The 25,273-nt window shown below is 42.5% G+C and overlaps 1 pseudogene; it reads right to left on the bottom strand.

Moving 5' to 3' along the window:
* Window positions 1-3,214: 3,214 nt before the first annotated feature.
* LOC101285442 (vacuolar protein sorting-associated protein 72 homolog) lies at window positions 3,215-12,589 on the bottom strand (annotated as a pseudogene).
* Window positions 12,590-25,273: the final 12,684 nt, after the last annotated feature.

Raw genomic sequence — 25,273 nt, forward strand, 5'->3', positions numbered from 1 at the left:
CAATTATTCCCGTCTAGCCAGTCTGGCTTCCTCCTGCCCTTCACCTTCTGCTCTTGCCTGAAGAAGGTCTTTGCACTTGATATGCCCTCTGTCTAGAATCAATTTCTGCAAGATATCCACGTGGTTGGCTCTCTCACTTGCTTCAGAACTCTGCTCAAACAGTACCTTATTGGGGAGGTTTGGCCATCGTACATAAAAGAGCTCATGGACTGGATCCAATTTATGTGCCTCTGCAGATTTGTTCTGTTCCACCTGTCCCCAGGCATCACCAGTTTGCCCTGCTTCCCAGGTAGAGGAGCCCCAGTAAATACAGTGCATGTGATCAAAACCCTGATGTCATCTCTTACCTTTGCTGGCTGATTCAACTCTTCCTTCTGGGAGAGAGTCAGCCCTCGGCAGCTCCTGAATCCGGGGTCAACCCAGCTGGACCCATGAAGATTCCAGCCACCCCAGTAGCTGCCCAGAGAGTCCAGATAACACAAACCAGAAATGAATTTGATCAGTGAGAGACCAGAAATAGAAGGAAATCAACATAAGTTGCTCTCCTTCTCTTGTTAGTTCCCCCAAGTACGAAGCTCCATATGGACTCTCTGGGAATGTCCTGAGTGACCCACCTGTTTCTTCTGAGGCTGTGACCAGTTAAAAAATGCACCACCTTTTATTTGTTTTCCTGATTGCTCTGTTTTGCATTCCTTTCTCCCTCATCTTTACTGGTCTGAGATTGCTCCTCCCAAAAGTATTACGATGTAAGCTTTGTCTCAGGTTCTGTGTCCTAGGGAATCTAAGATATGCATACACGCGCGCTCTCACACACACACACACACACACACACACACACAGAGAGAGAGAGAGAGAGAGAGAGAGAGAGAGAGAGAGCTATACTGCAAACCCTGATCCTGCTATATTTCACTTCACTGCTTGTAGTCAACTATCTTTACGTCTATCTCCCACTGTGAAATAGAAACCGCATGAGATCACTAACTTGGTTTCTTTTGTTTGATGCAGTATTCCCAGTAGCTAGAACAGTGCCTAGCACCTATAGGCATTTAATAAAAGTTTAGAAAATAAATAAATGAGAAGTTTGTTTGCAAGTGTGGAATTTAGCTCCAAAAACACAGAAACTAGAGAAGTTCAGGTTTTTATACGTGACCTGCCTTTTGATGTTAAAACTCCCATCTGGAAGTTTTCCTATTCTTCCTCTCCTAATTTCACCAAACCTCACTGGCCACCTCTCAACTCAAAACTTAACTTCCAAAACTCCCTTCCCCCACTTAGGCTCACTTCTGATATAACCATTTCCATAATCATACTAATCGTTTTTTTTTCAGTGCCCCTAGATGGGGCACATACATACCTAAGGTGTACTTTATGCATCTTACCCATTCTCACACAACTACATAATATCCTAAAGTAGATTCAGCCTGTCTTTATCCACCACACACCCCCTCATAGACATGCACAGGGATGTTCCCTCCCCACATGCAAGCCCCTCATGCTCATTCTGCATTAATAATGACTACTCATTACTGAGTGCATACGATGTGCCAGGCATGGTGGTGGACATTTAGTCCTCACAACAACCCTGAAAAGTGTGAAAATATCTTAAAACTCATTCATACTAAAATGTTTGGGACCTAACTACTGTATGTTCCCCTCAGAGTTATTTGCCTGGAGGAAGCTGACATAGTCAATGGCAATGAATCCCTCTGTTACAAGTTCGTGCATCAGGAAGCAAGGACTCCATGGGGAAAGCAAGGCTCCTTCCTTCCTCATACTCTTGAATTTACAGTCCTGTCCAAAGTAATGATTCTCTGCTTTGTAACTGTCCTGAAATTGCATCGTGAGACTATGTTCCATCTCTTTATGTCATTGAAAGCTCCTTGAGATCAGACATGGCTTTTATTTCTTAGGTGTTCCTGGAAAACTGCATTTGTCTCTTATCCTAGCCTCCCATCTCCCTCTGCTCTAGCCTGTCTGTACTTCCACCAACTGATTCATTCTCCCAGACCGTGGTCTCCAAAGTAGGAGTGCACAGATCCAGGTAATGAACAAGATGATTTTGGGGGTTTGCAGAAACATATATTTATTATGTGTGTGTATGTGTGTGTGTGTGTGTGTGTGTGTATATATATATATATATATATATATAAAAAATATAGATTTAAAAAATAAAAAATTACATAAGCTTTATTACATTTCATATACATAGACTCATACTGCTGTCTTCCCCTGGTCTATATGTAAGAATGTCAAGGGTACATAACATACATGAGACACCTAAACACAGAGCAGATGACCAGGACCCTGCTGCCGCTCTTGCATATTTAGTGCTTTACAGTTTAGGTATATCCAGGTAACAGTGAGGTTACAAACTATATAACTGAGTTTTAACTAACTCTGGGAAATGGACACCTGGCTTTAAAATTCCTGCAAAGAAACCATCTATGGACAAGAATACCAATTTTGCAAGCTCAAATGAACAAGAAAATGACAGCATTAACACATTTACCCCAGTACAGATTTTTCATCTAACACGTTATAATATAAAATCAGTGACAAGAAAGTGGCTAAAAAAATTCAAAGCTATCCAGAAGACCATTTAAAACATAGATTTACATTTATTTTCATTAACAGTGAACTTCATCCTATATATATATGTATATATGTGTGTGTGTGTATATGTATATGTGTGTGTATAGTATCTTGACATATTGGTTAATGACTTTGATATGCATATGTAGAATTGTGCTTTGAAGTAAAAGTTAATGATAATTCAAACCAGTCACAATTCACAAGACATTTTTTAAAATAAGCATCCGAAACAAAGAGACAAGCCACTGCAATTTTTGGAAAGATGTTTAAATTAGGCATTACTCAATCCACCGTCTTACAAAATTTCAGGAAACATGTAATTTCCTTTTAACAGTGAGAAACAAAAGGCTATGCGCAATTACAGATATCCTTTTTTTTTTTTTTTTTTGCTTTGGTGAGTGCTGAAATAATACATACAAAATTATATGGTACAAACCAACATGGACACCTTTGTCAGAAAATACAGGACTTTTTAACCAGATTAAAACTCTTCCAAACAAAGAATTTCAGTGGAATCTGAACCCATTTTGATAAGATACATGGAAAACATTGCTGAAATTTTGTTTTTTCATCTTTCTATTTTATTAGATTAAAAAACACAAACAAAACCAGTAGGAACTAAGGGAAAAGATGGGGAAAGAAATACAGGAAAGGGCTAGACAAAAATCAGCGATGACAGGAGAAGCGGAAGGTGAGGGGGTGGGGGGAGACATTAAGAGCCCCAAGTCAGAGCAGGAAAGAGGTTTCTGAGGACAAGACATTGCTTCATTTGATGACAATTTTCTGGCGCATGGCTCAGGGCCCAGAGCCTTAGAGGGGCGCAGGAGGTGATGGACCAGGTTCCCAGGGCTGAGGCAGTGGGCAGAAGCCCATGGACAGTGATGTACCTTTGGTAGGCCTCAGGGATGATCTTGAAGCTGGAGCAGTGACGTGGCAGATGTCTGTAACAGGGTCCTGGGCAGACCTCTCCAGCAGGGACCTTTGGGGACCACCCTTGGAGAAACCATTCCTCAAATGTCCCCTCATCCCTAAAAGTGATGGAGGCACGTGGACCGCCAGCAGGAGGGAGGACGGGTCCAGGGCCAGCGCCGGGAGTCCCTGCAGAAGCTGTGGGAGCAGGATCGAGTCCTTTTCTTTAGGGCCTGGCTCCCCAACAAGTGGCACTGTCACTGAATGGGAGGTGGCGACGGACCCCGGGCACTTCCACCTCTTGGGAACCTGCTTCTTTCCGTCAGCCTCGGGCCACTCATGTGTCTCCAGTGAATGTCAGTCAAGCTCCTCTGTGATTTTGGCCTCCCCGAGCAGCTTCTCCACTCCCAGTGGGGCCCCTCTCGCCCCTGTGGCTGGCCCTGCTTCTCCTGTACCTGAAGGAATGTGGTGTGTGCACAGCTGTAGATGGACGCGGGAACTTCCCACGGCTAGAGGCACTGTCCTATAGCTCTGGCGGGAGCAGTGCCTTCTCTTCTCGGTTTTTCTGAGCGCTACCAGCCCAGGTGCTGCTGACATTTTGAGGCCTCAAGCTCTTGAGAGGCTCCTTATCCCTTTTTTTTTTTTTTTTAATAACTGTATTTATTTTATTTATTTATTTTTGGCTGTGTTGGTTGCACGTTGCTGCACGTGGGCTTTCTCTAGTTGCAGCGAGCAGGGGCTACTCTTCGTTGCAGTGCACGGGTTTCTCATTACAGTGGCTTCTCTTGTTGTGGAGCATGGGCTCTAGGCGCGCAGGCTTCAGTAGTTGTGGCACATGGCTCAGTAGTTGTGGTCCATGGGCTCAGTAGTTGTGGCACACGGGCTCAGTAGTTGTGGCACACGGGCTCTAGAGCACAGGCTCAGTAGTTGTGGCGCACAGGCTCTAGAGCGCAGGCTCAGTAGTTGTGGCACACGGGCTTAGTTCCTCCGTGACATGTGGGATCTTCCTGGACCAGGGCTTGAACCCGTGTCCCCTGCATTGGCAGGTGGATTCTTAACCACTGCGCCACCAGGGAAGCCCTTCTTATCCTCCTTGATGGCAGCTCCATGCTTCCTTCTCGGTTATTCTCCATCACCGGAGTGTTCAGTCCCCTTCTCCACGTCAAAGTCAGAGTCTACTACATCCTGTGTCTGACTGGTCCCCTTGGTCCTCATCATCTCCTGGGTCCTCTGTGAAACCCCATAAGCTATCTGGTAGAGCTCATCCTCCCCCATTGCTGGCACCCTGAGGTCTTCTGAGGGCCCGGCCCCCAAAACTCCAACCGCTCGTGGACCCTGCACCTCCTCCAGCCGCTGCTCACACAGCATGGTCCTCGGAGCTCAGAGCCCACGCCACTACCTGCAGGCCGCCGGCAGCCTGGAAATTATTTTTAAATCAAGAATTGGGACAAATTACACAGTGTTATGTTTGATATATAATGAAAGTATCCCTATTTCTATTTTATCAAGTCTCAGCATATGGTTTTTGCTTGGTTGTGTTTCAGTAATAAAATACATGAAGAATTTCTTTTTTTTTCGAACCGTCAAAGGTAAAATATAGACATGAGATATATTCTCAACAGTAAATTACTTCTTTAATGGTAAAGCTGTGTAAGTAATGGGACCACTCCTTTTACCAACTGTTTTAAAGGATTTTGGCTAAGATTACTGAGGCAGATCATACGTGACATTCATTCACCTTGCTCTGCTCTACACAGGCAAGCACAGAACACCATCAGTGTGGTAAATTTAAGTTTACTTTTTTTAATCTTTAAAATATGTTTGACTCTTTAGGAACAAATTGAAATGGGAAGTAACCATGAACATATTTTCTACAACACAGAGATTTGCTTATGGCAAAGTACTCAAAAGGGCTAGAAACATATATTTACAGAAAGACAAGTGCTCCAGACATGCTAAGCTTTTCTATGATGACAAGCAGGCTATCAATAACATGCTACCTATCAAGTATTTTTTAAAAGACAATAACAATAACATTAATAACACAATCTGTCCCTTCAAGGTGGAAGTAATGTTTCAATAGTAAATAAGAAGGAACTACCTTTTCTTCTGAAATAGAAAAAAAGAGGGCTTCCCTGGTGGCTCAGTGGTTGAGGGTCCGCCTGCTGATGCAGGGGACGCGGGTTCGTGCCCCGGTCCGGGAAGATCCCACATGCTGCGGAGTGGCTGGGCCCGTGAGCCATGACCGCTAAGCCTGCACGTCCGGAGCCTGTGCTCCACAACGGGTGAGGCCACAGCAGTGAGAGGCCCGCGTACCGCAAAAAAGAAAAAAAGAGAGAAACTCAAGCTACTGACGGAGCACATTGGAAAAGGATATTAGAAAGATGTCCATTGTTATGTAATTTGGATACAAAACTAGACTAATAAATATATCATCTATTTTTTTTAAATCTCATATCAGCACATTCTAAAACCTTGGAAATAAGATTTTTGTAACCAGTTTTAACTCTTCCAAACAAAGAATTGCAGTGGAATTTTGATAACAATGAAAAATGATAAAACCTATTTATTGCTTTGCAAGAACCACTGATTGACATCAGAGAAGATGAAAACCTACTAGCCACATTTTAACAAAAACCTTTCCATAATTGGTGAATGGAATTTATTTAAAACAGCCAATAAAGGAAAATTTTCCCTTTGGATTTATGTGCCTTTGTGAGACATAGTTCTCAACTGCAAAAACCACTACAACAAAGTACTGAAAAAAAGTGAATTAAGAAAGACATTTAAATAGTTGTATCAGAAAAATTTTGAGTTTCAGAAAACAATGAAGCATATTCAAATTTAACAGTAATTTCAGTGAGAGCAAAAAGACTTTTGTGCCATTACTAATTAAAATAAAAATAAAACAATAATTGCTTATTTCATCATGAGCTCAGCCTCTTTGGGTTATAATGGTATAGACTTTATGATATGCATAACAGGTACTGACACAGTAGTTTGTCTATAATTTGGAAATAAATAAATATACATATAGTGAGGATGTATACTGGACTTTTTTTTACTAATAAGGACCTGCAAATAAAACATTTTGGAAGGCCATGTGCCCTATGTCAGGGCTATTCAGTGTGTTCTGTGAACCCACCACATCAGTGTGACATGTGAGATCATTGGAAATGCAAATTCTAAGGCTCCATCCCAGACCTACTGAATCAGAATCTTTGGGTAGGGTGTCAGGAATATGTGTTTTAACAAAACCTTCAAGTGATTCTCTGATGCACATCAGATCTGTTCAAGACCTTGCTCTTTCAGCGTTGCCTGTTGGATACTAAATTAAGGCCAAACTTCTCACCATATCATTCAAAGGCTCTCCAAATACAGCCAAGCCTCCTTTAATGGTCTATTTCCATGACCCCCCACCATCTTGGATGTCCCAGGTGTTCTTGGATGCCCCCTTCTTCCTTCCTCTCTGCCTTGTTTATGTTCTTTTCTCCACTGGATTCATCTCCAGCCCTATTATGTCTGCTTAACCAAAATCTCCACAACCTTCAATACCTGCCTCAAAAGTTACCTATTCTAAGAAGATTTGCATGATTTTAGAAGAAGGGGGAAAATACTTACCTACATGTTCTCTCTCCCTTTTTTTTTTAATGCCCAGAGCATCTTGTTTGTTTATTTGCCCTGGCACTGACTGTGTTGCATCATGCATTTTAGTCATGCAGGCACTTATCTCATTCCCTCTGTAGATTGCAGGCTCCTTGATAGAGAGACTTTATTCATCTTCCTTTATCCCCTAGTTTAACACAGTCCTAGCAGACTCTCAATAGTTTGCTACAGAGTCGAAATAAAGTCCCATAACTGAGCTCTACCCACACTGTGGGCTTCCTTCATCATGCTGTTGGGGACATTGCCTCACCATGGAGAACCTGGATTTCCCATGGACTTTTCTGTATACACTGACTGTCTCTTGCCCTCACGTTGCAATTCTGAGCTGGAAGAGCCTTCCTTCTCACTTGGTCATGACTGGAGTTCAACACTGAGCCACAAATGATGATCAAAACCAAAAATGGTTATCATGTTTGAGGCTTACCAGTGTCAGACACTCTACCACATATGACTATCTCCTTCTGCCCTGGTGATGACTCTATTTGGTGGGCATGTTACAACTCCCATTTTACCAGGTGAGGAGACTAAAATGCAGAGAGGCTAAGGATTAAGTAACTGGCTCAAGGTCACAGGGCTAACAAAGTGGTAGAGCCAGGACTGGAATTCAGGTTGGCTGGCTCGAGCCTTCAGAGTTAACCTCTCCATTACCCTACTAACCACAGAAGACAACATTGCTCCAGGGTCTTCCTTACATCATCCCCAAGTCACCAGCACTCATAACCACATGAAAGAGCCACGTGCACTAGATTCAATCTCGATGACAATATAAAAACTATGATTTTACTATAAAATTTCAACTTAAATCTAGATCAAAGATATCTAAATTACTCTTCATTTGGGCTATAATCTCATATTCCAAAACTTAAATGCTTAAAAAGAAAGCTTTGTCTAAGTTAAGATTACTAGCTCAAAGTTTATTTGAGAGTTAATACTACTTTTCCTCTAAAGTAATCAGTACAAAGAGTCCTTTTCTTCTTATAGTAAAATATGTCATAGAACTCGAACTAGTAGGCAATCACTATCTTTTCTTCATAAGAAAAAAAAGCCTTTGAAATATGTACCATAACCTCTGAAAAATACAATTATCTTCCCTAAGAATTGAGGCATTTTTTTCTGACAAAAACAATGGGCAACTGATCTATAGTTCTTTTCTTCCTCAAAAAAATTATTGTATATTGTGTAATGATCATTATAATTAAAAATTAAGATGGCTTGCAATAATTTCACCATTATTTGATTCAAAATCTTTATAAAATATTGGCATTTTCTAACATTTATTTTTCCTGTCTATGTTCCACTTAAGGCCAAATTTTCAAACCCAGCTGCCAAATTACACATATAATTACTGCATTTGAGCACAAAAATGTGATAATTGCTTACACAATTTCAGAGGCCAGCTTGAGGCTCCTTTCCAAATTTGTTTTACATGTACAGTGTGGTGTATGTAGTTTTATGTGAAAATGGGGGAAAGTAGAATTCATGTTTTGTCTGGGTAATACATGAAAATAGGTACAAAATAAAGCCTTTCTATAAATGTCTAGGTCTGTCTTCACATTTTCTCCCCATAGACCTTTATAGAAGAAAAGTCTTATAGAGCAGCTCAAACTTGAGCTGGAGTTGGAGTCATGGCAATGGAAGGGGATGGTGGTTGGTATGATGCCATGAACAGAACAGATGCCTATTTTGTGGGTGGTTGACATGTTGTCATGAGGCATTCATCTGTCTATGAACTGCTTCTGTCAACCTGGCTAAGAAAAGATAAAGACAATATAAGGCCCACAAATGTACAGTCAGCCAAGACAACACCAACCTCAGTAGAGCAGAGTGGCTGAGCACTGGAGACTGGGGGTTTACCCTTCCAGCTTTGCCTGATGGTTGACATAATGTTGGGCAAATATCCACCATGGACATGGCTCACAATGGCTACTCTTAGTGGAAGGTTTGGTTCAAGAGAAAGAAAAGAAACAAGATCTAGGTAGTCATACACATTAGTGAAATGATCTGAGATACTTTTGTTTCTGCACAAATAGGATAGAAAATTATGCCCAGTTCCACATAAGCTAATACCTAGGCTCAAAAAATATACTTGCCAAGCTCAAGGACTATGAATCTGATCTCTGACTAGCAGACATCTGACTGTGGAACTTACCAGAAGCAATTAGGCCAGAAGTCCACTAAACAATGAAGGAAGCTCTATTGTCAAAGAAACCTTCAGAAAGATCATCCTCCCCAAGGCCTACCTGGAATCATCATAACATGTCTTGAGCACTTGATGTATGTGAAGCAATGTTCTAAGCATTTTGCATGCAATCATTCCCTCTTTACATGCTTACTAATCCTAAAAGACGAGAATTATTATTAACCCCATTTTACATCTGAGGAGACTGAAGTGCAAAGAGTTTAAGAAATTTGCCCAAGTTCAGACAATTAGAAAGTAGAAAAGCCAGTTATTAGAACCCAGGCATTCTGACTCCAAAGCCTTTACTCTTAACCACCAATACCATGTTGCTTATCAGATAAAGCCAAGGAAAATAATGGACAAGGGATAGCCTCCCAAAGAGAAGACCTTGGGCAGCCAACATGGCCCTCCATAGAATTCACTATTGGAATGCAGTTCTCACCATTTCTGTCCGGCAGGAATGATATCATTGTGGACTAATAACTATTATGTGTTGTTTCTCATTCTTCACTTTTCCAGTTATCCTATTCTTTCTTCATCATGGGGTTTCTATGGGTTGTGTTGTACATGGATAACATATTATTACCAATAGTCCTATACCAATAGACTATGAGAAGTTTCACCCAGATGTGATGGTGTGGACCCCACATCACCCAAAAAATCAAAACTTGGAGCTAATGCACCAAATTTTGGGTTGTCTCTACTGGGGAAACATGGGTGTTTCTGAGAGGATGAATGGAAAGAAGGGTATGCATGGGTGCTGGGTAGCCAGTGGACATTCACTGATAACTTAACCAGGATCCACTCCCCCTTTCCAGGTTCATGGGCTCCTCATACCATTCATGGGCTTTGGGAGCCATAAATTTCATCCCCAGTCACAGAAGTGAGTGAGTCCTGATTAATGCCCAAATCAGAATAATCCTTCTCCACCTCCACATCAACCTGGATATGACAATTGGTTTAGGAATGATCAGTAATCCAACTGTAAACCAATCAGTACGTAGCATCTATTCACCATTATTGGTTCAGTTTAGTCCAAACAATGCAAAGAACAAGGTTTTTGTTCACTGGTTAGGGGTAAAGGTACCTCCTCCTCTATCCGGATGTGAAAGTGGAAACATGTCACCTTGATGACCACTGGCAGCCACCTTACAACCACAAAGAAAGTCAGTCATGGAATGAAGCTAGAACTGGATAGTAGAGTGAAAGAGGGAAGAAAACACACTAAAACTAGGTCTTTGATAATATCACTGAACTGGATCAACCAACAGTGAAACTCACCCAACTCGTGAACTTCAAATTACATGAGCCAATAAGTCTCCTTTTCTACTTAAGCCAGGCTGAGTTTTGTTTTCTGCTACTTGATGTATCTTCTAAGGTTATTTGCATAGTTTTCAGAAATAATAGCCTAGAAAGATCTGATTTCTCTGTAGCCTCCTAAGAAGTTTAGGCTGATACCTGGAATATCTGCTCCAATTCCAGTGGTGCAGACTTCTTGTACCATGAAATTCAACAAGTTCTAACTGGTTTAGGAGGCTCTAAGGCAGTGTACAGCAATGGAAAACACATAGGACTTGGTTGAGCTCAAATCCCAGCTCTTTCACTTACTAGTTGGATCAGGTGACCATATAATTTATTAACCAAATCAGGATATTTGTGAGGAAAGGGAGTGTCAAAATAATGTCTCTGGAAAAGAGTCATAAACTGGAATAGTGCCAGGAAAACAGGTGTGAACTGTCCATCTATATCTGGGTTGCTTTGGATAAATCTTTGAGTGCCAATTCACATATCTGTAAAATGGGGCTAACGGTATTTTTCTCTCATGGTTGTTAGAGGATTCAAAGAGATACGACACATAATAGGTGTTGGGAGACAATTAAAAGGCCATTGCACTTTTTTATTCTAAATGCTTCTATACTGATAATTGTTAAAAAAAAAAACTTACTCATGGGAATTCCCTGGTGGTCCAGTGGTTAGGACTTGGGGCTTTCACTGCCAGGGCCCGGGTTCCATCCCTGTTCGGGGAACCAAGATCCCGCAAGCTGCTCGGCACGACCCTAATTAATTAATTAGTTAATTAATTAAACATAGTCACATATTTACTGGGTGATTTAGAGATTTTTCTTTAGACTATAAATATTAATGAAAAGAAATGAATACAAATATGAATCTATGAAAACCTCACGAACTTTAATAACACGAAAACCAGGGCCAATTTTGCACATAGGTATGGTAGGTTACCACCCTTTAGACAATTTTCAGGGGTGCAGGAAAATTCCCCTTCCTCCCAATAAACTTTTTTTGGTGATGCCTAAAATTCTCCAACTATTGAAAATGATTGGCCCTTACATTTCTACAGCATGCAACAGTTTAGAGTTTGCTACAGCATGAAATTACAGAGTAATCAGTCAGTCTCATAGCAGTGACCGTAGAGCTGGGAGCAGCTCCTAAAGAAGCGACAGCACAGGGTACCCTGCCTTGAGTTTTTTCACCCTCTTCCCAATATGCCCAACCCTGAATGTTGCAGTCCTACAGACTTTCAAAGGATTTTGTCATTCTTATCCATTCTATCATCAATCCAAACTTTTCCTTGCTAGCATGTGAATGGATCTTACAAAGTCAAAAGAATTATTTTTCAGCACCCCCATTTGATCTTTACATCATGAATTTGAGGTCACATCAGTGTTAGCAAGACACTTCTCTGAGGCCTGAATGTGGAACATGTATCAGTCAGAATCTACTCTGAAGGTAAAAACGACACCAGTTATTCAAACAGAAATTTTAATATATTTGTTAACTGACTAAAAGTTAGAAAGAACTCTAAGGTATCTTGGAGGTAACAACTTCGGGAAACAGCTACTGCCCCTAGGACTGAGGGAATAAAGAGAAGAGACTGAAATTATTAAAACTCAAATTATTAAAACTGACTTCGAAAAGGGGCTCCATGGAATTGAAGCTCAGGCCTCGGAGGAGGCGGCACTGCTCACCTGTTCCTGGTGCCCCTGAGTTCAGAGGAGGGTCCTGGTGGCTGGGACCCAGACTTCTGAGGAGGGCACTCCAGCCAAGCGGCACTGGTGTCTCTGAAAAGAGCACAGTGAAGGTTTTAAAAGTGCTAGAGAAACGGCAAACTAGATTCTGATGCTGCTCTAGGAAGGAATTGCCCCTACCTGGGTAAACAAGCAGGGCTGGGGTTACAGTCACAGGAACAGGATGGACCTTGCCGTCTTCCTCTAGTGCCCCCATTGACAGAGCCTACATGCAGTCAGTTTACAAAGCTGCATGTGTTTTGCAGAGCCCCGGCTTCAGGATCACAAAGCAAAGGACAGGTTTGGAGCTTAGAGATAATACCTTAATGACTAACACAGAACAGCAAATTTTTACTGTGTGGAGCAGGAACCCATAATCTGACTCTCAGGATAAAAATACCCAACTCCGGGCTTCCCTGGTGGCACAGTGGTTGAGAGTCCGCCTGCCGATGCAGGGGACACGGGTTCGTGCCCTGGTCTGGGAAGATCCCACATGTCGCGGAGCAGCTGGGCCCGTGAGCCATGGCCGCTGAGCCTGCGCGTCCGGAGCTTGTGCTCCGCAACGGGAGAGGCCACAGCAGTGAGAGGCCCGCGTACCGAAAAAAAAAAAAATACCCAGCTCCTTCAAGACATTTCCCATGCCTTCTACACCACCACCAATGAAAGTATTTTGAAAACTGTGAAGTATCATTGAAAGAAAAGTGTATAGTTATTATTTCTTCTAGAAGACAGATCTGAATAGTCAATCCGTAACAGTTTGGGTATCAAGAGCTGACTTGTTGACATCTTAGTGACCATTTTTGTCATATGAACTATTACCAGCCAGAGACATCATAGTATTTCTGTTCCTACAGAAATTGTGAGGATGCTTTTTTCCCCAGGAAGCATCTTAGACATTGTGATTATTCTCTGTAGATATTCATGGAGACATGATTTGAATATCTCTATTTTCTCGGGGAGCTGAAGGAGAGAATATTGATTATGGAATATTCTGAAAGTCACACAGTATAAAGCTAATAAAAAGGCACATTGTGGTCATGGTAGAATTTTCAAAGAGGTAATGATCATGGCTTCACTGTGCCTACCTGTTTGGCAATTCTTCTTTTGTATAAAGTGTCATTCATTATATTGTCTAGGTCTTTGTTGACTGAGCTTGGACAGATTTAACAAGACAGGAAAATCTGTATTCTTATACCAACTTTTGACAACCTTAATAGACATAAAAACCCTTCTGATGTCTTTCCTGGGGCAGTACAATGAGTGGCCAACCACAAACGTGTTCAGAAACTTCCTTTAACTGGCAGATTGGAAGACTGGCCTTAGACCAGTGCTTTGAACTCCAGTATTCCTAAATGAGACCTAAAAGATACATATAACTTGAACACAGTTTGTTCTGGGAATCTCCTTCCAGATCCATGGGGGCAGAGCAGGGCAGAGAAGGAGAATGACAATTGTCTTAGGCTTTCAAAGGCCTTAAAGAGCCATAAAAGTTAGACAAAAAGACAAGAAAGAGGCCAGATCTAAGGGTTAATCTAAACCCCTCCCCAGAATGGAGGGATAACGTCATGTGGTAAATGCAGCTCCAGCACTTAGCAGTCATATCATATATCAAATCATATCCTACGTATGAGTAGTTCACAGAATGGAAACATATAATAAATGTCTGAAAATTAAGATGTTTTCATCGCAGCCACTGCCTAAATGGCTCGTGTTTGGTTGAGAGGTCACTAAAAACAACATAATAATTTAAAATGTGGTCTCTGGAACCACGCTGTCTAAATGCAAAACAAGGTACCTCTTATTAATTAGCTACACAATCATGGGCAAGCTACTTAACTACCTATACCTACCTAAAATTAATTGGGGTAAATAAGGTATCACAAAAGTACAATGGCTTAAAGATTATAGATATATTATTAATATTATATTCACTATGACTCTTATAACTAACCATGTTTCCATCTTTATATTGGCTGCCAGGGAACTCAGAGTCAAATTTATAATACTCTCTCAGCAACTACATAGTAATGACATAAGCATTTGTGTCATAACCAAATCTTTATCAGAATTCCATTCCCACTTTTACTCTTTACTTTATTTTCCAATCTCTGTATGTTTTTTTCCTGTATTGTTATAAATATCTTTATAGGTGTCCTCAGAATCATTTTGAAACACACACACACACACACACACACATGCAAAAATGAATATTTTTGTCTTTTTAAAGTTGTCCTCAGACTCCTTTTGTAACATAAAGTGTAAATTAAGTAAGTGATAGTATTTTCCCAGACAAGACTATGAATTCCTCAAACACAAAGGGCCCATTTATCTGACTAGCAAACATTCAAAAGTATGATAACACTCTCTATTGGTAAGGCTGAGGGAAAACAGGCAATTCAGTAATAGTTATCAAAATCACAAATTCATGAAACTACTGACCCAGCGTTTTCTCATCTAGGCATTTATCCTACAGATATACTAGTACCCAGACAAAATGACATATGTACAAAGTTACTCACTTCAGCCTTATTTCTAACAACAAGAGACTAGAAACAAAATAAATGTCCATCAATAAACAGCTGGGTAAATAAATTATTTATTTCACTCCTCAAACATTTGTATAGATCTTTGGAATGCTCACGGTCTTGGACACTCAGCCTATGATGTCTGGTGATTAAATTGATCCCAACAGAGCAAGTAAGCATCAATCTTCATCCTACTTTACCACAATGCCTTATATTGCCAGGCCAGTTTTTTACTGCCTATAAGGGTCATTGAGGGTAAATGAATTCCTAGTACACAGATAGCACATTGTTTTCATTTATGCATTCAGTCTCATATATTACCTACAGGAATGTAAGTTAAACTCTTACAGAAGGCACTGGTGTATTAAATTCCAATGCAGAACCTTAGAAAGAGACTTGGACTACTAATATTAGGCCAGACACTCTGTCTTTCTTCCAATATCTGAGCATTTTACATAACACAATCAAAAATAACAACCACCACGACACTCTACACGCTGTGATAAACCAAAACCAAAAGGCTCATTGTATTAGTTTTCTATTGCTGCATAACAAATTACCCCCAAACTTAGCAGCTTAAAACAATCAACACTTATCATCTCACATAGTTCCTTGGGTCAGAGATCCAGGAGGGGCTTAGATGAGTGGTTCAGCATCAGGGTCTTTCATGAGGTTGCAGTTAATGTCGTCTAGGGCTGCAGTCATCCGAAGGCCTAACTGAGGCAGGAGGATCTGCCTTCAAGGTGGCTCACTCATGCCCGACAAGTTAGTGCTGGTAGGAGGTCTCAGTTTCTCACCACATGGACCCTCCCATTGGGGTTCTGTGAGTGTCCCCATGACATGACAGCTGGCTTCCCCCAGAGAAGGTGATCCAAGAACAAGCAAGGTGGACATTGCAATGCCTTTAATGACTTAATTTCGAAAGCTACACACCATCTCTTCTCCCACATCCTGTTCTTTAGAAGCAATTCATTGTCTGGCTCACAATCAAGTAAAGAAGAATTAGGCTCTACTTTTTGAAGGGATAGTTCCAAAAAATTTGTAGACCTATTTTAAAACCATCAAGATCATCTTGTTTGCTTCTAGTCCCCCAAATAAAAAATCCATGAGTATTTCCTGTAAACTCTGCAACAAAAACAATTTTATCCCCAACTTTGGCTAAGCTGGTGTCTGAAGATGTATCATGACCTTCATGGATATGATAATCATGTGAGCAAGTTGCTGTTTTCACCATGAATAGATTAATTTTGCAGTTTTTCCTTAAATACTAGTTATGTTTTTGATAGACCAGTGAGTCTTTCTGAAGTCTGCCTCCTTTGCACTCTTTGCAAGTGAATTTTTCTCTCTTTTTCTAAATACCTCTGAGCATCTCTTTGATAATGTCTGAGTAGGACCTCCTACCTTATTCACTAATTCTTCCATCTAACCTCACAGAGGAAGAATATTGTAGAAAAAATGGGAAATAAACTTGCCCAAGCAAGATCAGAGACCAGCAGGAGCACACAAAGGGGGAATCAACATATGTTTCTACTTGCCGTCCTACACTTCTGCCATTGCTGTGAGAAACACTTTCCCCAGGTAGGCCCTGCTCCATCAGCCTGGGTCCCAGAATGAAAATGCATTGAACAGAGCCATCCCAGGAATCTGCAGATCTGAAGCATGAAGCAGAGAAGTCCAGCCAACACTCAGACTCTTGAAGAAAAATAAACATTTATTTTAAGACATCATATTTTGATGTAATTTGTTAGACAGCATAAGCTAGCTGATACACCCAGTTTTATTTAGATGGCCACTTCCACACCAATAATCTGTGACCAGCAAGTTTGTCCGTGAAAGAAAACTACATCTTCTGCACATGTTTGAAAGAGAAGGGGGAAATGGTTCTCAGAAGAAGGTTTTGGCAGGGAGTGGGGAGAGCGCAGGGCACACAGATCAATAGAGATGCACCAGAGTCTGGAATTCCCTAACCTCCATCTGTGTTCTCATTCCTTTATTCAACAAGCATTCTATCCAGTGAATTCTTTATTTTTTTTCTCACTTAAAACTCTTCTGCTACATTTAACAAAAATGCCTTTCTGGAGTTGGTGTGATTCAAAAGAAGACTGAGAAAGAAGAAGACTGGTTTCAAGCAAAGGGCTCAGCAGCATGCATGGGAAAGTGGAACCAAGAGGTGAGGTGTTGGAGAGGATAGAAACCAAAGAGGCTGGGGTAAGTGATGGATTGTATGCAAACACCTGACCCTGACCCAAGGAAGCACACGTGAGGCTGGTCTAATCTTTCTCACCTCAGCTGCATCCTGGGGAGCACACTGGCAGGGTTCTTTGAGGAAGAGTGTTGGCGAAGCCATTGAAAGTGGTGCCGGGAGAAAGCCAGAGAACTGAGGGGCACAAAATGACAGCCATCGTGGCATTTTCCCTTGCTCCTATAAACCACGTTTCTGTCATTCCTTCTTTCTTGCCCCGCACACCACCGCCAACAGAAGTACCTGGAAGTTACAAAATGAATATTTGAAGCCCCCCATTAGTGCTATCCCTCAGTTATTAGAGTAGCTTGTTCTTTAAACTAGAACTTTCCTGTAACATATCCCTGATCATTTGGGGCTTTGATTCCTCTGTTTGAAGGGTGTCACATGTCCTGTCAAAATAACTTCTTATAGCTCCCTAACAACTGTGGGTGGCCTGTGATCACCTTGTCAAAGTGTCTTTTACACCCAGAGCTGGTTGCCAGATTCCACGTGACTTACTTGCTGGCTCCCCCTCCCTGCAACGTATGCTCCAAATATCATCTCCTTCCTCGTTTTTTTTGTTTGTTTGTTTTTTGTTTTTGTATTGTTTGTTTGTTTGTTTTGCTGGCAGTTGCTGGGGCCGAACAGCAATTTGCAGTTATTTATGCAGCTTAAACCCTATTGTCAACATCCTTATCCTCAATACACAGCCATTCCAGGGGTGTGAGCTGAGCTTTTCGGGTGTCACCGTGAGAAGGGGAGGGAGATGGGCTGAGGTTCACAGAAGCAAGGTTTCCTGAGGTCCTCAGCCAAAGCACACATTGTTGCCGAGCTGCTTTTTCTCCTTCTCGCCTCTATTTGGGGTGGATTTTCATTTGGAATTATAAACAGATCACAGCTTGCTGTTTGTTTGCTATTGTCAGGTCAGACCCAGCACTCAGGGAGAGGGTGGTATCACGGAATTTTCTTGGCCATTTAACAGGGATGATGGAATTTGCCTGCATTTGTATAGCTCCTTCTCTCCCGGACTCTCAAAGGCCTCCTCAAACAGAACTTAATCCTCTCCAACGTCAGGTGTGGATGGAACATTTTCCCCTTCCTCCCTCAAGCCCATTTCAGAGGGTATAGTTCAAGGAGAACAGGTGAAAGCAAATAGGAGGAGGGGGATGAAGGCTGACACGTCCTTAGAGAACCACAGGTGTGGCCTTTGCACTGCGTACACAGAAGTACCCCTTCTGGGTGGACATCTTTCCAAAAGGCATGCTTCTGTCTACACTGATGCAGTCCCATGCCAGGGCACAGCTTGGTGAGTGGACTATAAACTGGATTAGGCACCCTTGTCCCCTCAGCCAAGCGTTTTTGTACATGGCACAACTGTACAGGTCAGCCCTGAGTTCTTACACCCAATGAAGTGAATTAGGTTTTTGTACTTAGGGTGAGAATTTTGTCCCAGAAATTCACTATATACCCATTACACTGTTGACCAATTGAAGAGACCATCAGTGCCTTAACATCTAAGTTGAAAATTACTGTTCAGAGACCTCTAGGAGTTTTTGCAAGCGTCATCTCATTTATTCGGTAAATATTTATTAAGCCCTTATGTACTAAGCACAAGCCCCCTCCAGGAGCCTAAAGCTCTTTGGAAAGACCACAAACACTATGATAAATCACTGTCGCTGTGGTAGGCAGCTTCTGACACGGTCCCCAGTGATCCTCACCTCCTGGTATTAATGCGCTTGTGTGAGCTCCTCCCCTTGAAAATGAGCCAGACCTATGGCTAAAGGATTCTAACACATTCTAAAGAGCAGTCTATAGCAAAAGTGATGGCCTGTTGCTTCCCTGATAAGGTCACAAAAGGCTGACTTCCACCTTGCCAGTGTTCTCTCACTTGCTCACTCCGGTAGAGCCATCCACCATATTGTAGATGCTCTATGGGGAGACCCATATGGCAAAGATCCGAGACCTCCAGCCAACGGCTTGTGAGGAACCAAGGCCTCAGTCCAACAACCCATGAGGAACTGAATTCCGCCAACAACCATGTGACTGAGCGAGGAAGTGGATCCTTCCCAGTCAAGCCTTGATATTAACGCTACCTTGTGAGAGACCCCAAGCCAGACAGGACCCAGATGCCTCAACCACACAAACTGTGAAATAATGCATGTATGTTATTTTATTTGGGAGTAATTTGTTATGCAGCACAAAGCTATAATCACAGGGTGTCAGGCAGGACCGTGGTCATCTCCAGGCTCCACTTCCTTGAGTAGGGAAGGATTCACTTCCACATCCACTCACAAGATCATTGACAGAATTCAGTTATTCAAAGGCTGTTGGGCTGAGGGCCTCAGTTCCTTGCTGGCTCTTGGCTGGGGACCACCCTTAGGTCTTTACCACATTAGTCTATGGGCTAGCTCACAACATGGAAGTTGTCTTCCATCAGAGTGAGCAAAAGAGGGCAAGCAAGGCAGAAGCCAGGGTCTTTTTGTAACCTAATCTCGGAAGTAACATCCCATCACATTTGCCATTTTCTATGGGTTAGAAGCCCACACTCAAGGGGATGAGATTACACAAAGTCAGGAACTCCAGGATGTGGAGCTCATGGGAGGCCATCTTTGAAGCAACGCACTGCATCTTCTCTGTCATTTCCTCACCCCATCCCTTCCCCAGGCCCTCACAAGGCCTGGGAGATTCTCTCTGCCCCACTGTCTCTCCATTCTCCCATCACCACGTTAATTTGTACACAGCCTTTGCAACTATGTAGATTCTGGCCAAGCCTCCTGATGAGCCCACCTACCTTCTTTCTACTCTCCCAACTGGTACTCAGAAAACTGATTACAATTTTCAAGACATCACATTGTATCACATAATTTTTCTATTTGAAAATGGTCACTGGCTCCCAAATTCCTCTTCTATCAGTAAAGACTTTTCTCAGTCTAACTCAATCACTGTTCCAGTAACAATTTTCTTTTCTTTTCCAGTAACACTCCCCTCCAACCATACAGGAATACTTATTGTCCCTAGATCACAGCCAGCCAACCTCCCTTTCCATGGCTTTGCGTGCTGTTCCCCTCCCTTAAATATTCTCCCCCTGCTCTCCAGCTATCTGAATTCTCCCCCAAATTGCATGACTCAGCTCAAGTCTGTCTCCTTTCTGAAGCTTTAAAACTTATGACAGAGTGTCTGGACATAGCTTGTCAAGTAATCTATGTGTTAGCGTAGTTTGGTTCATTCTGGAGCCAAATGGCCTCTTCCTCCTCCTGATTCTTGAATTACCCCTCACTCACTGAACCTCTGGTGTGACACTTATCACAGGCTTCCATTAGTTTGCAGTTCAGTAGAATAATAATAAGCTATCTATAGCTGCATATTAATTGAGGGTGTGAAACAAGTTTGGAGAGAATAGAACCTACCATCAACCTTGACCATAGTCACGATGTGTTCTAGAGCTGTCCTATCAACCTTCATAGGATTCTATTGCTTATTATCCTGTTTTCAGGGATTCATCATTAGCCCAGAGACTGTACAGCAATTTACATTCATAAGCATGAAATTCTTGGAGTTCTCAGACACTATTTCTTAGCTTCACCTATAATGTAGTATAACAATCTAACAGAAAACAAAAACTAATAATTAGTGTCACTTACTAAATACCCTAGATTATGTTGTTCTATCTAATCCTGACAACAGCCCATTTTACAATAGAGAAAATGGAGACCCAGAGAAGTTAAGTAATTTGCCAAAGGTAAATTACTTTTGGTGACTGGTGAGACCAAGATTCCAACACCAATCTGACTGATTCCAAATCCCATGCAACTCCCTCTTCTGGACACCATAACTGGGAGCTATGGCCTCATGCATGTTTAGGAGAAATCATATTTATTTTGCATGGTTATCGTTGGATGGAAGGCAGCCTATACCATTCTCCCTGAAATGATTTTATCAGCTTTTAGCAGCTGTGCCAATCCAATCTGTACCTGTAGGAAAATCATCTTTCTCTACGAACTCCAGATGAAATGATGTGCAGACTAGACAACCCACCAAGAAAATTTAATTGTAGAGAGGGATGGATGGTGGAAGTTGATGGAATCATCCCATGCCACACCAGGTCCTATAATGTCATATTCTTATTGGTCTTGGAAAAAAACAAATAGGTTTTTTTTTTTTTTACCCCAGAAATAAGTTGCCTTCAGATCCTATCTTCTAAAAGAGCTTGCCTGGGGAGATATCAGCATAATATATTTTAAAAAACAAACACACAAATGTGTTTCCCAGAAATGGAAAGGGATATAAGGTACAGCTTCATTTCAAATTAGCAAACCTTATCCCAAAGATATCTCAGGAAACTGCTTGATTAGTACTCTTTCCTGGGCTCTCCAGAGCCATCCATTCAGAGACTGTCAAATGACAGTGTCTAATGTTGACATTAGCTGAGACCATCCATCTGACAAAGCTGAGGGTGCAGAAAGAGTCAGGGGGATGCTAAAACTCGATTGATCGAGGTCTGGGAAACATCTCTCTGGGAACCATGAGTGTGGCCCGTGGACAGAGGGGGGCAGCAGAGAGCTGCTGGAGAGGTAAGCTCATCAGGGAGCTTCCAAGGGGGCAGGTGGTTCTGGTCACCATGGAGACCTTGGCTGGAACATCCGGCCCCAGGGTCAGTAACCCAGCTGAAGAATTAGTCCTGTTGAGATTCCCGGCTGGGATTCACACGTAGGACACTCCATTTTCCACACTGTGGCCAGAGATCTTCATAAACCTGCCCCTGATCGTGTCATTCTCCTGCTAAAAAGGCACTTTAACCAATCTCCCCATTGCTTAAAACAAGTTCTCAAGCTTTAGTGTGTATCAACATGACTTAGAGGACGTGGTACAACATAAATCACTAGGGCCCCGCTCTCAGAATTTCTGATAGGCTAGGTCTGGGACGGGACCCGAGATTTTGCATCTCTGACAAGGTCCAGGTGATACTGATGTTGCTGGTCCCCACTGGTCCAGGGACCACACCTTCAAACCACCAGCTTAGAAGATGCTGAGCCGCCATTCCCCTCCTGCCTAATTCCTCTTGTATCCACTCACTTCCACCCTCACACACAATGCTCTACCCGGGGACTTCCTTCAGCTCCCCAAGGGAGCCGTGGCTCCCCACACCTCTTGGCCTGTTCATATCTGCCCTCTCCGCTGATACGCTCACCCTCCATCTCTTCACCTGGCGGAGACTTGCTTGTCTTAGGTCCCTAGTTAGACGCCTCGCGCTTAGGATCTCCCATAGCGCCCTGTGCTTCACCTCCTACACTGTGTTGCAAACAACTGTGTGTGTGTGTGTGTGTCTATCAGCCTTGTGAGAGCAGGGGCTCACCACCACACCTGCCACGCTCAATCCACCATCACCCCTCTCATCTGGATTCTCACAGTAACCGTGCTACATTTCTCTGACCATCTTCCTTTTCTGTTCTCAATGACTATTTCAAACAATCTTCATTCCCTTCAGATCTCTAACCTTCACACCTCCTCTATCACACTAGACAGATGGCCTTGCCTACTCCCTCATGGAGAAAATAGAAGCCACCAAACAGAAACCTCACAACTTGCCACCACCAAACTGACAAACCCACCAGCATCTGTACCCACCGCATCCCCCTGACCTCCTGTTACAACAGAGGAACTGCCTGTACTTTCTAAGTCTGTCTAAAGCCAGACTCTCCATCTATGCAGTGGTCTCCCCTCTCCTACTACCTCAAAAAAACCCCACTATCAACACACCTTCTCCACGTTTCTTCAACCTCTTCCTCTCCCCTGATTTTCTGCCTGCTATTTTCAGAACTCGCTGACCTTTCTCTTCTATAAATAACCATCCTCCTTAGGCTCCATGTCATGATTTCCGTTTCCTCATTTCCCATTCACTCCACAAGCCATTTTTCCTCAGAAACTGTACTAAGGTCGTGAAGGAACTTTCTTTAGCTGAATCCAAGGATGCTTTCAGTTCCCATCATCCTTGCCCCAGGTGACTCGTTCTTCCCTTAGCTTCCATGAAATCCCAGCCAGGTTTTCTACCCATCCGCCCGTTCCTCCTGTACTTCACTTGTAAATGCTGGTATTCTGTTGGGTAAATCCTAGGACCTCTTGTCTGAAGTCTGCCTGGATAGCATGTCCATTACCGTCAATTCAGTTACTACACACATACCAGCCACTCCCTTTACGGGAGAGGTCTCCAGCTCTCTGACGTCCAGATTCAGAAAACAAATTGCCCGTTCTATGTATTTTTCTTTGGTGTTCAGAGGTCCCTCATACTTAACTGAACTTATGATCTGCCCCCACAGATGCTCCTTCTAGGTGCTTGTTATTGAAGGAAATGGCCCCAGGCACGTGGCCTTGACACCTCCCTCTGCCTACTACTCCCTGCTCACCATATCCACAATTCCTCAATTCTACTAGACTCTCTCCCTCTCCCCCACTACCACAGCCCCAGCTACCATCCCATCTCTCACAACTACAGCCATCAGGCTCCTTGAAATATCTCTGGCCCCGTCCAATCAATTTCTCCCACTTTGCTGGAGAGGTCCTTCTAAAAACAAATGTCACCTCTTTGTTTAAACCCCATGATGGATATCCATCACTGGCGGGATACTTCAGTCTTGTTTTGACCCCATACCCCAGCCACCAAGCACGCAGCCCGTACTCACCTCAGGGTCTTTACACATTCTGTTCTCTCTCTGGACTCCGGCTCTCACATCCATCCTTGCCTAGTAAACTCCCACTCATCCTTTAGGGCTCAGCTTTAGATTCCCTGAGGGAAGTTTCATTGACCTTCCATCAGCGCCCACTACCCTCTCCGCCTACACACTCTCCCTGCATCTCTTCGCCTGGCTGGGTTAAGTTTACCAGTTAAACACTCTCACAGCACGCTGTACTTTGCCTTCATAGCACTCAGCACAGTTGTGGTCCATCAATTATTTGTGAAAATATTTTTTAATGCCTCTTTCTCTTCACCTAAGGATCACACAGCCGAGGATCAGATCCTCCTTATTCTCTGCTGTATCTCCACTACCTTTTATGATGCCTGGCTTGTACTGAGCTGACAACAAATCCTTGTTGAAGAAATAATGAATGATTAGAGAAAAATATGCCATAATTTGAGATTCAACACCTCCTGGACTGATGCTTTGCTGATTCTCTACATTGCGCAGTTTCCTCTGTATTCAGCAGATAATAAATAATAGCTCATATTTCTTCGGAGCTTTCTATTTGTCTGTCGCTGTCCTAAGTGTATTACATTCTTACAAAATTCCTGTGAGCTAGATACTATTATTATCTTCATTCTATAGTAGCAGAAACTAAGGCACAGAAAAGTGAAGAAACTTACCCAAGGAAACAGAGCTGATCAGTAATAAGCTGGGCTATAAATCAAGATAGTCTGGCCTGCATCCTGTGTTCTTCAACACTATGATATACTGTCTCTCAAAATCTTTGTGCTACATACAAGGAAGACCTCTGTTGAGTGTGGAGACTTTTGCATTAATAAGGGTGCTGTTACAGAGAAAGGAAGACAAAAACATTTTGATACATCAGTGGTTGTCAGAATTTAATGTGCATTACAATTGCCTAGAGAGATTGTTAAAATACAGATGCCCCAGCCCCAGGTGCACCTGGTCTGAGGGGGGAGGCCCAAGAATTTGCATTTCTAACAAGTTTCCAGGAGACGCTGATGCACTCGGTCCAGGAGCACACTTTGAGGACTACTGCAGGACAGAAAGGATTTTCACAAGCTTTCTCAATCTTTAAAAATGCTTGGTACCCTTCCTCTGCAATCTACAACTTCTTTGAAGTTGGTTGCTATTGATTTCAAATGTATAGTGAAAAAACTCAAGATTTTGAATCAAAGAATCATTAGAACCTCTCTAAGAAGTATACAGCCCCCCAAAATAACCACGGAATGGTTTGTATTTCCTGAGCCACCAGACATGCCACATCTCCTCATCCTCCTGGTGTGGTTGAGGAAGCCTTTTAGAATTCCCTGCAGGGCTGGGAATTGAGGCCATCCATCCCCCAGGACTAATCACAAATATTTTATAAAGATGAAGTTTCGTTATATCTTTGTTCTTTGTATCTTGGCTTTTGTTAGCGCATTTTAATTAGGATCTGGTATCTGCAATAAACA

The sequence above is a fragment of the Orcinus orca genome, chromosome 5 (genome assembly GCF_937001465.1).
Source record: "Orcinus orca chromosome 5, mOrcOrc1.1, whole genome shotgun sequence".
Classification (NCBI taxonomy): Eukaryota; Metazoa; Chordata; class Mammalia; order Artiodactyla; family Delphinidae; genus Orcinus; species Orcinus orca.